The 21,662-nt window shown below is 49.2% G+C and overlaps 1 long non-coding RNA gene across 1 annotated transcript in view; it reads right to left on the bottom strand.

Annotated features, from left to right (window-relative positions):
• Nucleotides 1-1,695, bottom strand: part of LOC129384966 (uncharacterized) — a 29,554-nt gene extending 27,859 nt beyond the window's left edge. The window contains exon 1 of the long non-coding RNA XR_011893701.1: nucleotides 1,319-1,695. This is a non-coding gene — a long non-coding RNA (uncharacterized lncRNA). The remainder of the gene's footprint in view (nucleotides 1-1,318) is intronic.
• Between the last annotated feature and the right edge of the window lie 19,967 nt (nucleotides 1,696-21,662).

Below are 21,662 nucleotides of genomic sequence, written 5' to 3'. Positions count from 1 at the left end.
TACAAGAAAGGGTGTTACGCGCATTCGAGGGATATTATGGCCCTGTACTAAACTTTAGTACCGCACCATTTTTTATGAAACATTCTATGTTAAAGGCAAACCAGACGTGTCACTACCAGTTGCTGCAATACATGAAACAAAACAAATCATATTACATCGTGAATGTACCCACCAATCCGCATTACAGCCTTCGACAACATAACATGAGAACGCCAAAAATAAGAACCAATTACGGAAAACAACTAGTCAGTTATCAGGCACCTTCAACTAAATCGCCTACGTGATTTTGAACATGAAATTATAGAGTATTCGAATAAATCACAAAAAAATTTTCTCATTCTGAACAATGTTGAGTTTGGCTGATTAGAACCACAGTATAAATTGTCAGTCTTTTGTTTCTTTAATTTTCTGGTTGTGGTTGGTCTGAAACAAAATGCATCATACTTTGAGTACCCTGTTGGTTTCTCATATTTCTTGTATACATTTTTCGTTTCACGAAAATATATTCTGTCTCGTGACTCTCCAGTTGATTTGTTTATGTATGTATGATGCATGTTGCTGCGCACGGCCTGCGTGCCGAATCGTTGCGGGAGCAGAAGCCTCCGTCAGGCCACATGGCCTTTAGCTTCTGCTTCCTTTCTGTTGTAAGAGGAGAAATAAATTCATTCATTCATTCATTCATTCATTCATTCATTCATTCATTTGGCAATATACATCTTCGTTTTGTGATAGAGAATTGAAACGGCGGTATTTTTTGTACAAGGTTCATTATACTGTGGGAGTTTGCATAAAGAAATCGCTGATATAGCACGCGCGCTTTTCTTGACATGAACATATTTTTTTCTACATCGAATGTATCATAGTTTGCCATGGTCATTTTATATCTCGCCGTGATTGTTGTGCTTACAACATGAGAGGGATATTTTCGTTCTGGAATACCTATTAGTGTGCCCAGCTACAATAGATCGTTCAATGATTTTGCTTTGCCGGGCCGTAAAACGCAGAACGACAGCAACAAGTCAAATTCCCCCTGCATTAAATTCTAAATTCAACTTCATTGTGAGGCTGCCAACTTAATAATATGATGCATCTCTTTGATCCTCCACATAGGGCTGCAACAATGTTTCATCATGCTGGAACTGAATGTAGTGACTAAAATTTTTTAATGCAAATCGAATAGATGTGTTTGAAAGAAACAGGCTAGGTTTTCCACTCTTATCTCTGCTCTCTACATTTTTTGTCGTTTAGACGAGGTTATTCTAGCTAACAAACAAATAAATAAGCCTGGTTAAGTCCATAAACAGAAGTTTCAACTTACCGAGTAGGGATTGACATCCACAGTTCTTGTGACATTGTCGCATTTTTCGAATAATCCCACCTTAGAACCACTTGCCGTGAACCAGCGCGCCTTTAGGGTCATTGACACTGCATATACAAATTCCCTAGTTTCATTCGGTTTGCAATTTGCTAAATAGGTGCGCATGGTATCCAGGAAATCCACAGCCTCTATCTATTAGAGAAAGCAAAGGGCAACAGTTAATCAGGCAAGCTTTTTAGAGGCATAGATTTCCGCGCTGCAGCAACTCAACCAGCTTAGGTCTTCTGCTTTGATGTGCTCCATATAATGATACACTAGATTGCGACGGTAACAAAGGCAATCACGAAATACATAGCGAATGTGTGCCTTATGATACGGCCGCTACAACAGAACGCACACGTATGAAAGAAATGGAACAGGTGCTGCATAAGCAGCACTAAGCAATTATAACAGCGAAACCAGCGCTGGCGGCTAATTCTTCGTTTTGTTTGACTTATCGTTATTATTCTATATTAACACATCGTTATTATTTAATATATCACGTCTTGTATTCACTAACTGACTTGTACTCATTTCCCCTGCATTCAATAATTTTTACTGTAAGTAGGTTATATCCCCAGTACCCACTCCTCATGAAATCTTCCTTGTTGGACCCTTAAGGTGCAATAATTCAATAAATGAATGAATAAATAAATAAACAAATAAACAAATAAATAAATGCCAAGGCGCTTGCATGAAAGAAACATGCGAACGCGTCGAAACGCGTCGTGTTTGAGGCGCGCACCACAGCGGGGCTGCTTTTCCCGTTTCCCGGTGCACACGCTGTACCGTGTGGAGGCGCTGTCGCGAAGTCTGCGCATACCCAGCAGCGGCAGATACGCAGGGATCCTAAGCTGGTGTTAAGGAGAGCCTCAAAGAAAGAGTGGCACGCACTTTCTGACACACATTGATGCCTTCAGGAGGTAGCCTGTTTGGGTTTATTGTCTAATTGCCTTCACCAAAAAGATCACGCAGTCGTCACGCCTGTGGCAGAAAGGATGTTCCACATCAGCCGCCACAGTTTGTAAGTGGCGGCGCTGGCTAACACTCCCATGGTTAGTTCTCGTAGTAACACAAATACCGCAGAAAGAGGATGTAAAAGTGGCGCTGAGGTTGCTCAATTGGTGGAGCATTGTACGCATAATGCAAAGACGTGGGATCGTTCTCTTATGATATAATTATAAAATCGGGCCCATCGGTAAACTTCTTTTTCTTCATTATATATATATGTATATATATATATATATATATATGTATATACATATATATATATATGTGTGTGTGTGTGTGTGTGTGTGTGTGTGTGTGTGTGTGTGTGTGTGTGTGTGTGTGTGTGTGTGTGTGTGTGTGTGTGAGTGTGTGTGTAACATTCTACGACAAGCGTGCCCAGAACCGAAGCACGATCCCTTTATACTCCTTCTTCCCCCCGTTCCCACCAGATCTGTCCTTTGTCATCTCGGCCCACTAGACTGACCCGGGTAGTGGAACGTGTACGACAGATGAAGAAGCCAGACCGTGTACACACAGTCAGAGTTTTCTTGGCCTCGCAGGACATTTTAGAAATTACATTGTGGCGACGAGCGACCCCGCAGACCGGTAAAGTTTCGGGCTCTCGCAGGAGAGGAACAACCGACACTCCATCTCTTAGAGTAGCATTCTTTTTTTTTATCTCCTTCGGAACGCTAGCCCCTGCCGGAGCGTGCCAGCCGCTTGTGCCTCGTGTAGACGCGAGCGTCTACGTCATTTCTTGTGCGACGCCGATGCTGCTGCCGCTACAGAGCCCCCCCCCCCCCCCCCCCCTAGAGAGGAGGAAAGTTCGACGAACGATGGAAAGGCCACGTGCCGCGGCGTGTCATGGCGTTGGTCTTGGGTGTCACGAGCCCAGGCGGCGGCGAAGGATGCAGCAGGGTCGCGTCACATAGTGGTCGAGCTGATGGCGCGGGTGCTTCGATGTAGGCAGGTTTGAGATGTTCCAGGCCAATTGTGTCTGATCGGCCGTTGACATTCACAACAAACGTCGTCGGACGACGCTCCAGAACACAATATGGCCCGGAGTAGCGTGGTTGTAAAGGCTTCCGCACGGCACAGTTACGCACGAAAACGTGGGTAGCAGAGGTGAGTGCGGGAGAAACATACGGGGACCTTGCTTCTTGTGAACGTGTAGGCACGGGGCATATCTGGCTGAAGAAGGCTTGCAGTTCGGCAACGTATTCGGCAGGTGATGGCATAGGCGTTTTGGGGGTGGCGACAAAGAAATCGCACGGAAGGCGTAGGTGAGTGCCGTAAGCTAGCTCAGCACAGGAGCAACCTAGCTCGCTCTTGAGTGCGGCTCTGATGCCAAGTAAGACGAGGGGCAAATGCAGGACCCACTTCTCCGGCGATTCATGTGCCATAAGGGAGGCCTTGAGATGCCGGTGAAAACGTTCAACTAGTCTATCGGACTGCGGGTGGTAAGCAGTTGTGCGAAAACGTGTCATTCCGAGTAGCTTAAGTAGCTCGTTGAAGAGTGCTGAGTCAAACTGTCGACCGCGATTTGTGATTATTGTGGATGGGCAGCCGAACCTTGCGATCCACTTAGACACGAAAGCTGCTGCAAGAGTGGGCGCTGAGATGTCAGATATAGGTGTAGCTTCTGGCCACCGTGTATAACGGCCGATGCATGCAAGTATGTAGCAGTAACCTTTCGAAGGTGGGAGAGGGCCGACGAGGTCCAGGTGTACGGTGTGAAAACGAGCCTCCGGTGGAAGAAAAGACATGGCAGGCGGACTGGGGTGATGCTGGATCTTAGAGCGTTGACACGACAAACAGGAGCGATGCCAATCGCGAACTTGCGCGTTTAGGCGAGGCCAAACGAAACGACTGGAAAGAAGCATCTGTGTCGCGCGTATGCCAGGGTGCGACAGGTTGAGCACGGTTTCGAATAGACGTCTTCAGAGGGATGCCTGATCGTATGGTCTAGGTTTTTCGGTAGAAGTGTCTCTGACGACGGACGTACCATCTGGGGTCACAACGACGTCTCCCAATTTCAGGGACGTTGACGAATTCCGGAGTGTACGAAGTTCAGCGTCGTCACGCTGTTGAGTGGCGAGTAAGTCGGCCTCGATGATGAAAGGTTCAGATGTCAACGTGGAAACGACATTGACACGACTCAGAATGTCAGCTGGAAAGTTGTCGGTGCCTTTGATGTTGCGGAACGTTGTTGTAAACACGGAGATGTAGGAAAGGTGTCGAATCTCGCGGGGCGAGTAACAGGACGCCCAACGATTCGTTGCGTGTACGAGGGGCTTGTGGTCAGTCAAGACAGTGAATACACGGCCTTCTAGGAAATTGCGAAAATGCTTGATCGCCAGGTAAACAGCGAGTAATTAGCGGCCGAACACGCTTTAGCGGGACTGCGCAGGCTTCAGTTTCTTGGAGAAAAAAGCGAGTGGATGCCATGCATTGTCGATGAATTGTTGCAGAACGGCACCAACGGCGGTGTTTGAAGCGTCGGTCATGATGGCAGAGGGTGCGTCTGGTTTTCGGTGTCTAAGCAGCGTAGCGTCGGCGAGGGCAGACTTGACTCTTGTGAAAGCGTCGGTGGCTTCTTCAGTCCACTAAAGCACTTGTTTCCGTTTGTTTACCAGGAGAGCGTCTAGCGGAGCCATAAGTCGTGCGCACTCGGGAATGAATCGGCGGTAGAAATTGACGAAGCTTGGTGAGTGTGGTCACTCGGGGAAGGTTTTCGATGACGCGAATCTTGGACGGCAGTGGTCGAATGCCGTGAGTGTCGACGATATGACCGAGGAACTCGAGTTGGGGTTGACCGAATTCACACTTGGCGGCGTTGATGACAATTCCTTTACTGGCAAAGCGTGAAAACAACAACCGCAAGTGGTGAAGACGTTCTTCTGCCGAAGATTTTGCTACGAGAAGTTCGTCAATGTATGCAAAAACGAAAGGCAAACCTCGGGTGACGCAATCGATGAAACGCTGAAAGGATTGGCCGGCGTTCCGTAAACCGAAAGGCATGCGCCGAAATTCGAAAAGACCGAAGGGTGTGGTGATGGCTGTCTTGGGAATGTCTTCTTCAGCGACCGGTAGTTGATGGTAGGCCCGAACGAGATCGATCTTAGAAAAGATCGTCGCACCGTGCAACGCTACTGTCAAGTCCTGAATGTTCGGTATAGGGTAGCGATCAGGAACTGTGACGTTGTTCAGTGCCCGGTAATCGCCGCATGGGCGTTAGTCTCCCGTCTTCTTAGGCATCATGTGAAGTGGTGATGCCCAGTTACTGGAGGAAGGGCGGATGATGCCAAGTTGCAGCATGTGTTCTAACTCCGCGCGAGCTATCTTGAGTTTCTCCGGGGACAAACGCAGGGGTCGGAAATAGACCGGTGGGCCGGAGGTGACGATGTGATGGCATACGTCATGTTGAACCGGTTGCGTACAGTCCGGCAGGCACGTCAAAGTGGGAAACTCGCGTAGGAGCGCGGCGAAAGGTTCGTCCAACATGGCACAAATAGGCCTTATGGGCGATGTGCCTGATGATGGGACGCCGAGAACGGATAGCTGGGTCACGGAGTCGATGAGGCGGCGTCGTTGGATGTCCACAAGGAGTCCGTAGTTATGCAAGAAGTCTGCTCCAATGACTGCATGACGGACGTCTGCAACCAGGAAAATCCAGCGGAACGCTCGTCGAAGACCAAGGTTTAGCATGACGGAGGGTCACGACAGAACTGGAATCCTGGTGCCTTTGACGGATTGCAAAAACGACACAGGTGTCGCTTTTCGGTCGGAGTGCTGGGCGGGTTGAATGCTGACGTCAGCACCTGTGTCGACTAAGAATCGTTGTCCCGTAACTCTGTCTGTCACGTAGAAAAGGCAAATTGTGTGCTGGGCCGTGCCACTCGTCGCCGTTAGAGGTCGGCTGGCCGGTTTCCCTGCCAAGCGCAGGGACCCCGACAGTGACGAGCGTCGCTTCCAAAACGGCGGTGGTAGTAGCAAACGCCAGCCGTTGTAGTTGAGATTTCATTGCGGGTGCCCGTGCGTCTTGATCTGCTGTAACTACGGGTGCGTGGACGACGAGATGTGCGGCGATGTTCCGCTCCACAGATGACGCGTTCTACGCGCTCACACAGGGAGTCTAGCGGAGATTGCACTGCGGAAGAGCAGGGAAGAGTTTTCAGAGCGGTTGTATTGTCACCCGGAGACGGCGACGTGGCTGCGATGGTTGGGGTTGCAACTTCCATGACTCTGTCGGCCAAAGCTGCAAGTCCGGTAAGGTCCATGGTAGAGGCTGTCGCCAGGACCATCTGCACGTTAGCCGGGATTCGTTGCAAAAACAACTGGCGCAACAGCGTGTCGTCGATGGATCTCGCGTTGTTTCCGAGCAGCTGGCTCATTCGGCGAAGAAGTTGACTAGGGCCTCGGTCGCCGAGTTCTTCAGGGGACAGAAGCTGCTGGATGCGAGAACGCTGTGAAGCTGCTGTGCGCTGTAGCAGTGCTGCCTTGAGATCGTCATAGGCGGCGGCAGACAATGGGGAGTTCAACAAATCTGCTACCTCGTCAATGGCGGCGGGCTAGAGCGCTGCGACGGCGTAATGTAACTTCGAGGCTTGAGAGCGGATACCAGCGACTTGAAATTGCGCTTCGGCCTGAAGAAACCACGCCGAAGGATGCTGGTCCCAGTACTGTAGGAGGCGGACAGCGATGGCGGAACAGGAGGGCTCACCACGTTCCTCGGAAGGGTTCTGGCCTTGAGCTCTCGTAGCGTTGGTCTGGTCTATGGTCGTCTCTACCACAGGAGCGTATGACAGTATCACGTCCGCGGTCACCAAACTGTGGCGACGAGCGACCACGTAGACCAGTAAAGTCTCGGGCTCTCGCAGGAGAGGAAGAACCAGCACTCCATCTCTTAGAGTAGAATACTTTTTTAAAATCTCCTTCGGAACGCTAGCACCTACCGTAGCGTGCCAGCCGGTCGTGACTCCTGTAGACGCGAGCGTCAACGTCATCGCTCGTGCTACGCCGATGCTGCTGCCGCTACAACATAAAGGATATTGCAGCAGGAGCTGAACCGTTGCACGACCTACTCCGTAAAAACACAGCTTTCATTTTTACTGAAGCATGTGAGACGGCGTACATAGATTTGTTCTAAGCGATATCATCAGACCCGGTCCTCACAATACCGGACTTCACTGTTCCATTTCAACTTACAGCGGATGCGTTGAACTACGGAGAAGGTGGTGTACTGTACCAACGAAGAAGCAAAAGTGGCAGCGAAAGAAGAAGGAAAGATCTTGGATATTACTCCTATACTACCACAAAATCGGAACACAACTACAGAACAACTAAAATGGAGGCATTGGCTGTTGTGCTAGCGATTAGGCATTTTCGATCGTACCTAGAAAGCACGAAATTCAAACAGTTCACTAGCAATCACACGCTTGCTCATTTGCTGAATTGTAATAAACCGAAAGGGCGGGTTGCTCGCTGGGTCAGTGAAATTCAACACTTTGATTTTGAAGTGACACAAAGAAGCGGACAAGATTTGTCAGAAGCCCATGCACTTTCTCGACTGCCCATTGGTAATAACTGTGGGAACGAGGAACGAATGAACTCACTTAAAATGTGGGAAAGCACAACACAGCTGATGGTATTTAGACGCAAAGTTTCACGTACCGGATACACTGAAAACAAGATTTCTCGACCTGTACCACGACAGTCCAGAGGCAGGAGGGCATGAGGGCTTATGGCGAACATAATACAAAATGACAAGATTTACATGGCCCCGTATGAAGAAATACATAAGCGATTACATTAGCTCTTGTCAACAATCTCAACTGAACAAAGCAAAATATAAGCAGAAGACAGACAGCATGATTTTTCCACCTCATTCAATTGTGCCATATGAAACCCCACGTGTTGATTTCGCTGAACTGAAGGAAAAAAGGCGAAGGAGTGAAGAAAACTCAGTTCTTTTTAGTGTGCATTCTTGAATGCTCAAGGATGCTAGCTGCCAAGCTAGGAAAAGAAATTGCTGACGCTGTCATATTGCTCTTGAATAGAGACATGTTCAAAGGATTGAAACGTGTCGTATCCGACAATCGCCCTGCATTCAAGAGCCAAGCATTTGCAAGGTGGGCAAAAGACAGAAACATTAAACTGAAGTTCACTGCACTATACCATCCATCAGCTAATGGACTAGCAAAGCGAGTTATTCGAGATATAAAACAATATATTAGTATGTACCCATTATTCGCAAGAGGGTGGAAGTTGTCTAGGAGCACCTGTTCCTCGCACAACAATAGGTGCCATACAAGCACTCTTGGATGCAGTCTTCAATACGCCGCCCTTGAGTAGCCTGCCTCTTTGCCTGCGGACCATATATTTGGCATAAGAAAGAAGCTTAACTTGAAGGAAACGAAGAAAAGTACGGAACAGCAAAGGAAGCACAGGGAAGCGATGAAGAGAGCATTTGACAAACGTCATAACACAGACCTTCTCGTAATTCCATTAGGCGAGATGGTTCTTGTGCGCGAAGGATATGGCTGTACTAGCAAAAGACTGGTGGGTCCGTTCGAAGTGGTAAGATTGGCTACAAAAGGAGGAGTAATCAAGACCATCGGCCGCACGACGGAAAACAGTACGATGCAAAGAGCAGCCATTGCCAACGTCATCTCTTATTTGCAGTGGATTGATGAAACAAAGCTTGCGAGAGTGTAAGGGAGGGAGAAGAAGAAGAACAAAGTGATCGTGCTTCGTTCTGTGCACGGTTGTCGTGGAATGTTAATATATATACATATATATATATATTCAGAAGCCGAATGAAACTGTTGCCATGTTCGCTGAACACATGGCTTGTCTTTGTCGTCGTGCAGACCCCTATATGCCCGAGGCGAAAAACCTCACCCACATCATGCGCGGCGTAATGGACCAGCTGTTTGCCGGTCTTCTGCGGAACCCGCCGACGACTGTCGATGAATTTATGAAAGAATCAACGGCCATAGAGCGCGCGTTACACCTACGCAGCCGCCAGTATGATCACCTGACCCGTACTGGACCGGCAAGCGCCGCAGCAGTGACGGTCACAGAAGAGGGTTCCTTGCGCCAGCTGAAACGCGAAATTGTTCAGGAAGAGATTAAGAAGCTCACAGCAAAGCTGAGTGATTGTACAGCTGCGTTGGTGGCTGAAGTTGTGCGCCAAGAAATAAAGCGAGCGTTTGCGGCTTCCGAGCCAAATTCCCAGATGTGGCAGCCCAGCTACACAGAGGCTGTCCGTCGACCACCTCATTCGATGCCGACACTGCAGTCACATTCCCAGACGTGGCAACCCAGCTGCGAAGATGTTGTCCGTCGACCGCCCCCTCCGATGCAGACGCAGCATCACCAGCAGTCAGCACCGGCATCACCTTGGTACCATAAGGAAAAACCGACGCGACCCCCGCTTCGTAGAACTGACATTTAGCGCAGGGCTGACTACAGGGCCTTGTGCTTCCACTGTGGGGAAGCGGGCCACAGCTGCCCTCATTTCCCTTATCGTGTGGAAGGGTACCAAGCGTTTTCATTCACTGCTTCTCGTCGTGCTTTTGACGGCAGCCGAACGAACATCGACGCAAATTCAACGAGCTGGCAAGCCGATTCTCCCGGTTAAGGCCAATTCACACGACTGACCAAATTGCTCTTTTGGACCGCGGTCCGCGCATCACGTGATAGGACGTCACCAGTTAGTGCGGACCGCCGTTAACCCGCGCGAGACCCCTGCCCTCGCGGTCCAACAAATCGCCGAGGCTCTTCCCGCGTCACTTTTGGCCGCGGACCACATGCAAACCGCACCGATTTTGGCGTAGCCAACGAATGTTGTCCGGCAACACAGTGTGCCTTCAGCCAAATCCAATCTAGTTTTCGGCTCAGAAAAAGCCAGTCGTTTCATGTCCGCAATTCCCCCTACACGTGCATGCAGCAGATATATTTTTTAAACACCATGCCCTCTCGGAGTGACGAGGTGGTTTTTTTATTTTGTATCCCTCGTTGAGCAGTTACCGGCTTTGTGGGACTCGAGCCGGAATTATTACAATGATAACGCGAAAAAGCGTTAGTGTAGCTGGTTGGTCTACTCTGCCGTCTGCTATGGCGGTCCGTCGTGTTGATGTGCCCTGTTCTAGACCGGACCACGGCGGCGCGTGACGTCGCGTCACGTGACTGACCGGTACGCAGGCTTGGTCTGTCGTGTGCACCGGCCTTTACCGGTCGTGCTCCCTTTCTCCGGGACATCGTTTTCCAGCTGCAAAACGCAGTTTCACAGACGTGGCTCGAGGGCGATCTCCCAGGCCACGCCGGGGAAACTGAAGGCCGCGACCTCACGGGCGAAGGTTGCCACACGTCGAAGTGCCAAAAACCCCCTATTGCCGTCGAACGGGAAGCCGATACAGCCGGATGATTTGACAACAGACGAGATTGTTAGCGCGGATACTACTGTATCAAATGACGCCCACGACGTGACGGCGCTAGTAGACACTGGCGCGGACTTTTCAATCGTAAATGAAAAACTAGCGGACAGACTTCGTAAAGGGAAAATGGAATGGTCAGCGCCCCACATTATAGGTGCTGGAGGCCAGCTTCTGACACCGACTGGCAAGTGTACTGCAAGAGTCAACACAGATTCGTCATTTGTCCCAAATTTTGTTATTCTCCCCGACTGCTTCAAAGATGTAATCTTAGGTATGGACTTCTTACGTGGGTACGGCGCCGTCCTCAACATACGAAGAGGTATACTAACCTTTTCCAGGGAGGAAAGCGCAGAACTACAGCGCAAATCTTTGCGCATCATAGACGACGAGACCTTACCACCGTTACCTTGCCGTCTTGTTTCCATCAGCTGCGACACAGAGTACGATGGGGAAGGCATTTCCAAGCCCATGATTATGTTTTGGCTCACTCAAGGTATTGCCACGCCCAGAAGTCCCGTCGAAGTAATGCATGGGCCAACAGAACTACTGCTGACAAACTTCAGCAAGCAACCACGACGCATTGCAAAAGGTACAGAATTTGCTTACCTCGACAAGATTGCACGATTCGGCGAATGCTTGCATTACAACAAGGCGAGCAAGACGCTTCGGCGCCGCTACCTGTTCCTGAACTGAGCGCGAGCTTATCACCAGCGGAAAGGCAGCGCCTTGTGGACTTGCTTCACCAGTTTCGCGACTGCTTCTCGTCGACATCCAGATTTGGTCAGACGCCACTGACGAAGCACCGGATTATGACGGAGGAGACAGCGAAACCAATCTGGAAAACCCGTACCGTGTAGCGCCAAAAGAACGCGAAACGATCCGAGAGCAAGTGAAGAAAATGCTCGACAACGACATTATTGAACCAACATAAAGCTCGTGGGCATCGCCTGTAGTGACGGTAAAAAAAGACGGCAGTCTATGTTTTTCAGTCGACTACCGTAAGCCGAACCGGGTGAAAAAGAAGGACGTATGCCTATTATCGCGTATCGACGATTCTCTCGACAGGCTGGGGCATGCCCGCTACTTCTCGTCGATGGACCTCAGAAGTGGCTATTGGCAAATCGTGGTTCACGAGAGAGACAGAGAAAAGACTGTGTTCGTAACGCCTGAGGGGCTTTAGGGAATTCAAGGTCCTGCCTTTCGGTTTAGCTCAGCTCCAGCAACTTTTCAGCGACTCATGCATATGGTTCTGTCAGGCCTGAAGTGGCAGACATGCCTACTATACCTCGATGACGTTATAGTTCTTTCAGAGCGTTCGAGGAACACCTGAGACGGCTGCTTGCGGTTCTACAAACGATCCGGCCCGCCGGCTTAACACTGAAAGCAGAAACATGTCAATTTGATATCGAGGAATTCCAGCTCTTAGGTCATGTTGTGAGCCATCAAGGCTTCCGCCCCGACTCCGGCAAGATCACGGCCGTCGCAATGTTTTTAATGTCAACGGATGAGAAAGCAGTGATGCGTTTCCTAGGTCTCCGCTCGTATTACCAAAGATTTATAGCGAATTTTTCACATTTAGCTTCACCGTTAACGCGCCTCACAAGAGAAGACGTTGCCTTCATATGGGGCGACGAAAGACAAGCAGCGTTTAATAATCTCCAACAGCACCTGCAAACACCTCCTTTACTGGCTCACTTTGACAAGGACGCTATTACCATGATTCATACGGACGCTAGCAACGCAGGTCTAGGCGCTGTGCACGTGCAGTGGCAAGACTCAGCCGAGAGAGTCGTTGCATACGCAAGCAGGACGCTCTCAAGTGCTCAGTCTAAGTACTCAATTACAGAAAAGGAACGCCTTGCGGTGGTACGGCTGGTTATGAAGTTTCGCCCGTATCTCTATGGCCGCTCCTTCAGTGTTGTCAGCGATCATCCCTCACTTTGCTGGCTGACGAACTTGAAGAATGCGTCCGGTCGACTAGTGCATTGGAGCCTAAGGCTTCAATAATTTGACATGACAGTGGTGTAGAAGTTCGGACGAAAGCACTCCGACGCCGACTGTCTTTCCACATCACCGATTGAGCCAGAAGTCACAGAAGATGACGAAGACATGACTTTTTTAGGTGTTCTAGAAACGGCTACGATTGCTCGTCAGCAACAGGAAGACAGCGAACTGATTCCGCCTATTGAATTTTTAGAAGGCCGGATTACAAGGGCGCACAAAGCATGTGTAAGAAGCTTGCCATCATTCTGCTTCTGTAATGATGTTCTTTACAAGGAGAACTTCTCTGCAAGCGGAAGCAGCCGCCTTCTCGTCCCAACACGCTTCCGTCATGAGCTCTTACAAGCCTGCCACGATGAACAGACATCTGGTCATCTCACTACACGCGAACACTGGCCCGAGTCAAAGAGAAATATTACTAGCCAAGGATTTCCACCTTTGTGAAACATTACGTGCGCACGTGCCTCGATTGTCAGCGAGGCAAACCACCATATAGGAAACCAGCTGGGCTACTACAACTAGTCCAAGTGCCCACTGCCCCATTTGCCCAAATCGGCATGGACTTGCTGAGACCATTCCCGACTTCCAATAATGGCAATAAGTGGGTAATAGTTGCCACCGATTACCTGTCATGCTATGCTTAAACCAAGGCCCTTCCAAGTGGCAGCGCAGTCGAAGCACCGCGATTCTTTAGGGAAAACATGCTTTTGAGGCACGGTGCGCCAGGGTGATAATAACGGACAGAGGGACTGCCTTTACGGCTACACTTCTACAGAGTGCGTAGCCTCAGCGGCACGGCTCACCGAAAGACCACAGCCTTTCACCAGCAAACGAAGGGCCTAAGAGAACGCTTGAACAAGACTATCGCCGTCATGCTGAGTATGTACGTAGACGTGGAGCACAAAAATTGGCATGACATTCTACCGTACATCACATTCGCTTACAACACTGATTAACAGGAAACAATGCGAAAGACACCATTTAGCGTTCATGTCCGTGAAGTGACGACGATGCTCGACGCGATGTTGCCACATGACTGCGGTGATATAGGCACGGACGCTGAAGCTTTCGCTCAACGTGCTGAAGAATCGAGACAGCTCGCCCGCGTCAGAATCGCCAGACAACAGGGCTACGACCCTCGACGCTAGAATCTACGGCGCCGCTACATCACATATCAGCCAGGCGACAAAGTGTGGGTTTGGAGTCCCATCCGTCAGCGAGGGCTTTCAAAAAAGCTACTCAGGCGATGCTTTGATCCGTACAAAGTTTTACGGCGCCTCAGCGATCTTAACTATGAGTTTATCCGTGACAGACCTGCTTCCTCCAGGGCAAGGCAGCGTCCACCAGAAGTTGTGCACATTGTGCCCACACCTCTTCTAACACGTCTTCCTGCAGCTAGGATAGCATCGGGACGATGTTCTCTCTGAAGGGAGACAAGTGCCGCATCCAGTACGTGGTACGTAGAGAAAGACGAAGATCTCGCGCATTGCGGAAGCGAAGAGGTCCCGGCGCGATCGTTTTTCAGCTGGTCTGCAAATAAAGTATGCCGCCCTGTTTTATTAAATGCGGCTACTTGTGCATCGTGACTAAAAAGATATATATATATACATATATATATATATATACATATATATATATAAGCGTGCGTGCGTGCGTGCGTGTGTGTGTGTGCGGGCGTTTGTGCATTTGTGTGTGTGGCGGGTCAAAGTGAACATTCTGACGACTATCACTCAATCAGTAAAATGTGCACGAAACGTAGTGATGATTATGATTGAATGTTTGATTGGATGGAGCAAAGCGCTGGCTTTGCTTCACCTCGGTAGCACTCGCCCGTCTTCCAGTGTGCCATCGTTGCAAGCTACTTAGGGTAGATGTTAAAGCATTCCAGCATTCCACTTCAGGAACATTGTAGGTTATTCTTCACAGTCGCTGACGAACGTGTTTCAGAAAAGATTGCTTTGGAACACTCCGAACGCCACATTCGCAGTATGGAGGGGCTCATGCGGACGCTGATGGGATATGCTTTTGTCAGAAACTGAGGGGTCGCAGCGGTGTGCCAGAACCAAAAGACCAGCGTAGCAGGCTCTTAGAAAGGACAAGCGCATGCCGTACCTGCGCTCCCTAAATTTATTTTCATTATATTTTGCAGTGGCGACCGAGAGCGCCGACCATTAACGTCCTCGCCTATCAGCGTCGGTGAGCTGTGGAGGGTCCACAGACTAGGCGGAACGGCGAACTGTACTCGTCGATGAAGTGGAGACGGTGCTCTCTTGGCTGCATGTAGATCAGCGGATACGTCGGTGACATCCGCGAAGAGTTCCGTGGGAGGCGTCTCGAGGTAGGCCGGTTTTAGGTGGTCTATTAGACTAATTCTTCGCTACCATTCAATAGAATGGTCGCGGACTTCGGCGTCTTGTGGGGGACACGTTACGGCCCACCGTAAAAGGGTGTAAGAGGTGCCTTTACAGCTTCTCGAACGAGAAAAACGAGGGTTGAAGACGCGAGGTCCCGATGCACAAAGATGCTATGGTCCAAAGATTGAGGCTGGATGGGACGCAGTTTCGGGATTCAGTCCTGCTGGCGTTGAAGGTACTGCAGCGGCTGGGGCGTGGGTTCCAAAAAAAAAAACAAGTCTTCAGGAAGCCGCACGGCGGTGCCATAGACGGGTTCAGCCAAGGTCGTAGGCCGAGAAGCACAATAGGAAGGTGGTCAACCCAGTGCTCCCAATCCAGGTGCGAATTCAGGGCAGCCTTGAGCTGGCGGTGGAGCCGCGCAACCGTGCTGTTGGCACAGGCGTGATATGCAGTGGTACGGAATTGTATAGAGCCAAGCAGGCGGTTGAGGCAAATGAACAGGGTAGAGTCAAATTGCCGGGATCAATGGTCCCATTGCTGGGGTAACCGAAGCGGGAAACGAATAATGAAACGAAGGCTTTGGCGACCGTTTCCGCAGTGATGTCCGAAATGGACACCGGTTTCGGGCAGCAGGTGAGGAGGTCAATCATTGTTACAATGTACCGGCCAATAGTCACAGCGACGAAGTGTTCCAAACAAATCAAGTTTGACGTGGTCAGATTGACAGCTAGGTGGCAAGGAACACTGTATGGGAGTCCGCGTGCGGTGGTTCACTTTGGCGGTCTGGCACGCGAAGCGCGAACGTGCCTACTGGCGAACATCGATGTTAATGCTTCCCAGACGTAACGTTGTGTTACGAGGTGCTGCGTGGCTCCGATGCTGGGATGGCAGATGTCGTGAAGGGCTCGGAATACCACAACTCGGAAGACAGTCCGAATAGTCGATGAGGTGCAGCCGCTGACATGTCGCGTCAGAGTGAACCACGCAGAAACGGGTGAAGAACGAGTTGTAAACGGAGAGAACAGGGATGGCCACGTAGCGCTTGCAGCTCATGGTCTTCCATCTCCAGCCGACCTAGACGTTCCTAGTGCACAGTTGATGTAGAAATGCCGAGGGAGGTAATGCGGAAGAGTACATCAGCTGCCTCATTTTTAGTACCTTTGATGTGGGCGCTATTGATGTGGGCGCTTAAGAGCTCCTTACTCTAGCAGCAACGCGCGTCGTCCACGTTGCCGATGGCTGTACTGTTCCTGTAGTCGGTATGTCTACAGCTCACGTCAGCATTGCCGGTCGCAACACTGCTGTCCTTTTTAGCGTGATTGCTCACCGTCCGCGCGAGCTAATTATCGGCCCTAATTTCCTCTCAGCGCATTCGGCTCTTCTCCACTGCTCAGCCAGCACCCTCCACCTAGAACTGTCTATTCTTTCGACTACTTATGATGTAACACCCAGCCGCTTTAGCCACACCAAGCTCATTCGACTGCCGCCCAAATCATTGTCATATACTGAACTGCCATCTTCCCCGCCCGTTCCCAATTGCGACTATATCTTCTCTCTGCTGACCGACATTCCCCTGCGGTGTGATGTGGCCGTGTTTTACACATTTCTGACCATGATGGTCAAGAGCACTAGCATCCCTGTCGTAGGTTTCAGCTTAAGCAAGCAGATTGTGCCTCAATTAAATGCATCGCCCAACTTCAGCTTTTAGGTGACCATCACGCGGTGGATTTCTCACTCGACGCTTCGTCTAAGCCTACCAGTTTTCTAAACACTGTCTCTAGGGCTCATCCAAAGGTTTATTATTGCGACACAAGCTTTACCTCCACAAGCCAAAGACCTCCACCGTGTTTTGTTTTCCTACAGGCATGTCCTTGACTTCGATAATCGCCCCTTAGTCCAGGCGCTTGCTGTCAAGCATTGTATTGATACTGGTAATGCTGCTCATATTCACCGCAGACTATATGAAGTCTCTCTATCGGAACGCCAGCTACTTCAAACTGAGGTTAACAATATGCTCATTAAAAGCATCACTGAGCCTTCTACAAGTCCATGGGCGTCGCCGGCAGTATTGATTACGAAGGAGGACGGGACGTGGCGTTTCTGTATTGTTTACCGCCATTTGAACAAAATCACTAAGAAAGATATCTATCCGCTGCCATGAACCGAGCACGCGCTTGACTACCTGTACGGTGCCAGCTGGCTCTCCTCTACTGGCCTTCGAACTCGATACCAGAAGGTCGCCTTCGATCATATGGACAGAGGAAATACCCGATTTATAACAAGCGACGGATTGCTTTACAACTCAAAGTTAGGAAGCAGGGTTCGGTTACGGGCTACTTGGTATTCCGCTGTTTTAGACATCACTTACTGCGCATAAATAGACAGGGGCCAAAAGAACGACGACGACAAGCGCTGACTTCCAACTGATTTTAATTTTTGAGTAACACGCACATATACTGAGACACCAAAACAAAAGCGCCCCCCCACAAGCATAAAACCGGCATGAGTATGCATTCAAAATTTAACAAAAACCATGACCGCCGCCTTAAGATGAACGAGAGCGCATGTCTGACCTCAAAAAACCAGTCCTTTATCTGTTAATGCAATTACTGGTTTACTAACCAAGTCGCCTTCAGCAATCGCTGCTGTTTCATGATAAGATTAGTCCATTCATTAGGCTGCCTAGCTAAGATACTAGTTTCTACAAAGAGCGGGATACAGCCGCATTGTGCGCGATTGACACCTAGAAACCCTTCCCGCCCTTCGCGCACTTGTGGGTACCTCCAGTATCTGCAGTATTACCTCGTCTCAACGTGAATTTGATTTCACCACCGACCCTCGCCCAATTCGTCCCAAATTCCCTAACAGAATTGCGTACGGATGCCAGTGGTCATGGTGTTGGCGCTTCTTCAGCCCACATACAGAGGGGCCAAGATCGCGCTGCCAGATCTCCAAGATCTCTTATGCAAGCCGCTTCCTTTCACTTACAGCGCAACGATTCTATTGCGGAGCAGTGATGCCTTGCCTTTGTCTGGGCGTTTGCCAAGTTCTGTTCTTACATTCACGGCCGTACCTTTTCCGTAGAAACCGATCATCCTGCTCTCCTCTGCTCGCTTTCCACCTTAAAGGATCCCATTGGTCGGCGTGATCATTGGGATTTCAAGCTCCAACAGTTACCATACTCTGAGATTCAGAAGACCGGACACCTGCGCCAAGACGCGGATAGTTTGTCGCTTTACCCCTTCGACAGCTCCGACGTCCCTGACATCCAGAAAGGTACTTCTTTTTTCTCCGTGTCAGGTTTGCCGTATACGCGTAGTGCGCGCCGATGGACACGCCACTGGATAGTGCTTCTCTGTCTTATTGACGTTTCGAGAGCAAAATAGGCAACACCCTTCGCAAGTGTGGGGTGGCCAAAGCTTCAAGGTATGTCGAAGAAGAATTGTAGCAGAGTGGTGGACTAAACTACCGGCGAAAACGTGCCAGCGATACGGTTCTAATCATTCCCCGTAAAGCCTCATCATTGGGAGCAACGGTAGCAATGGATCGACCCATCGGCGAGAAATTTCTTGTTTTCAGCCTTTCCTCTGTCGCATCGGTGTTTTTTGCAACTTGATCGTAGTTAGACTCGTAGGCGACGTAGTTCTTCTGCAGTGCAGCATGCGGCTTAAAGTCATTTCGCTAAAGTTCGGAAAGCCGTTTGCCGCCTATACTGTTTTCCGCTTCCTTACGGCGTTGCGCTAGCTAGGCAGCACGACTGCACGAGCGCATTGTGTTGTATGTTAAAGCTACTGAAGCTTGCAAGAACTGAAATCGTTGGTTTTATGTGGCCCGGTAAATCCGCGCACCAGCTGTCGCTAACTTCAAGTTTTTGCATCTATTTTATGCATGGCTTCGCACATATTTGACTGTTGCTAGTTGATTCGTGCGTAACGCTTGTTGGTTCTTTTGAGCTGCGAGGTTTTCACCCTGCCTCGTTTGTAAAGGGGAGAAATCGCACTCTGTGTTATCGTAATTATACCAAGCAAGTGCTTATTTAAAAGTGTTATTATTTTCGCCCGCGGGCATCTTCGATATTGTGGTTTTATGGGAAATGTGTTTAGAAGATAGGTAAATCAGGGCGAGAATTGCTAATATTTGCTGCATATGGTATTTTTGTTCTATATATGGCTGAATATTTCGCGACACGTTTGGGAAGTCCTCCCACCTCGATGCTGTCTGAGCAGACTTAACAAGCCGAGTGATTTGTTTGTTTCACAATGTAGTCCGTTCTTGCTGTGAATATTCTACTCAACTGAATTCTTTCTTGTTATGCTTACGCCGTAGAGGACTAAACCCGGCCTTGCCGCTAGCACTCATCTACATTTACTGGCGCTGCTCCGCCTTCAAGTATATTTTGTGGCACCTCCCCCTAGTTACAGTAAAAATAGGCACTGAAAAGTTAGCTTTGTACGTTTCAAAGCAGCTCCCTTGGGGAATTTAAAGTGGCAAGAACGGCAGCGGGAACGGCAGTTCATCGGGATATGCAGCAGAATTGCATCGCAGGTACAGCACTAACACATGAGAGGTAACATCATGTTCCTACCCGCTCCCACAGAGCTTTTATTAACCCGTGCGTTTGGTGACTTCGTTGACTAATGTACGTGTTTCCATCAATAAATTCGCAATTACTCTTCTTGAGGCGACTTTGACTGCACTTATTCGGCGACGTCACATGTATTCACCGGCAGCAAACTCACAACGGCATATGCAGACATCGCAGCGTGCGGATTTGTTAGATATAAGTCTGCATTAACGACGGGTACTTATTATTGAGGTACAGATGGAGAATTACGGCAAGGGTAGAAGTAAAAGAAAAGACGATCGACCCATCGTATTAACAAAATTTATCGGCTAGTTAACATGACCTCCACTTCATGTGAATGGAGCTCGTGGAATTTGTCTGCGGGACGCACCTGGCATATATGTGGGCCATCATCATCATCATCATCAGCCTGGTTATGCCCACAGCAGGACAAAGGCCTCTCCCATACTTCTCCAACTACCCCGGTCATGTACTAATTGTGGCCATGTTGTCCATGCAAATTTCTTAATCTCGTCCGCCCACCTAACTTTCTGCCGCCCTCTGCTACGCTTCCCTTCCATTGGAATCCATTCCGTAACTCTTAATCACCATCGCTTATCTTCCCTCCTCATTACGTGTCCTGCCCATGCCCATTTCTTTTTCTTGATTTCAGCTAAGATATCATTAACTCGCGTTTGGTCCCTCACCCAATCTGCTCTTTTCTTATCCCTTAACGTTACACCTATCATTCTTCTTTCCATAGCTCGTTGCGTCGTCCTCAATTTAAGTAGAACCCTTTTCGTAAGCCTCCAGGTTTCCGCCCCGTACGTGAGTACTGGTAAGACACAGCTGTTATAAACTTTTCTCTTGATGGATAATGGCAACCTGCTGTTCATGATCTGAGAATGCCTGCCAAACGCACTCCAGCCCATTCTTATTCTTCTGATTATTTCAGTCTCATGATCCGGATCCGCAGTCACTACCTGTCCTAAGTAGATGTATTCCCTTACCACTTCCAGTGCCTCACTACCTATTGTAAACTGCTGTTCTCTTCCGAGACTGTTAAACATTACTTTAGTTTTCTGCAGATTAATTTTTAGACCAACCCTTCGGCTTTGCCTCTCCAGGTGAATGAGCATGCATTGCAGTTGGTCCCCTGAGTTACTAAGCAAGGCAATATCATCAGCGAATTGCAAGTTACTAAGGTATTCTCCATTAACTCTTATCCCCAATTCTTCCCAATCCAGGTCTCTGAATACCTCCTGTACACACTCTGTGAATAGCATTGGAGAGATCGTATCTCCCTGCCTGATGCCTTTCTTTATTGGGATTTTGTTGCTTTCTTTATGGAGGACTACAGTGGCTGTGGAGCCGGTATAAATATCTTTCAGTATATTTTACATAAGGCTCCTCTACACCCTGATTCCGCAATGCCTCCATGACTGCAGAGGTTTCGACTGAATCAAACGCTTTCTTGTAATCAATGAAAGCTATATATAAAGGTTGGTTATATTCCACACATTTTTCTATCACCTGTCTGATAATGTGAATATGGTCTATTTTTGAGTAGCCTTTACGGAATCGTGCCTGGTCCTTTGGTTGACGGAAGTCTAAGTTGTTCGTGATTCTATTTTCAATTACCTTAGTAAATACTTTCTAGGCAACGGACAGTAAACTGATCGGTCTATAATTTCTCAAGTCTTCGGCGTCCCCTTTCTCATGGATTAGGATTAGGATTAGGATGTGGGCCATGTTGTCCCAACCACCGCTAACATCGTGCCCACGCCAGCTGCCATAGAGGTCAGCGTCTTCCCTACAGCTATCACCGCAGAAAAAGCAGTGTGGCACCCGAACAAAGGAGAAATTGCAGCTGCGAACTTCAGCCGTCCTTGCTTCAAAGGGTTGTCGTCTGCTACTGCTCCAGCGCGTACTGTTGGAAGCGCCCGCTAGGTGGC

Source organism: Dermacentor andersoni, chromosome 4, assembly GCF_023375885.2.
Source record: "Dermacentor andersoni chromosome 4, qqDerAnde1_hic_scaffold, whole genome shotgun sequence".
Classification (NCBI taxonomy): domain Eukaryota; kingdom Metazoa; phylum Arthropoda; class Arachnida; order Ixodida; family Ixodidae; genus Dermacentor; species Dermacentor andersoni.
Note: the sequence above shows the minus strand (reverse complement) of the source record. Positions and strands in the feature narration are given on the sequence as shown.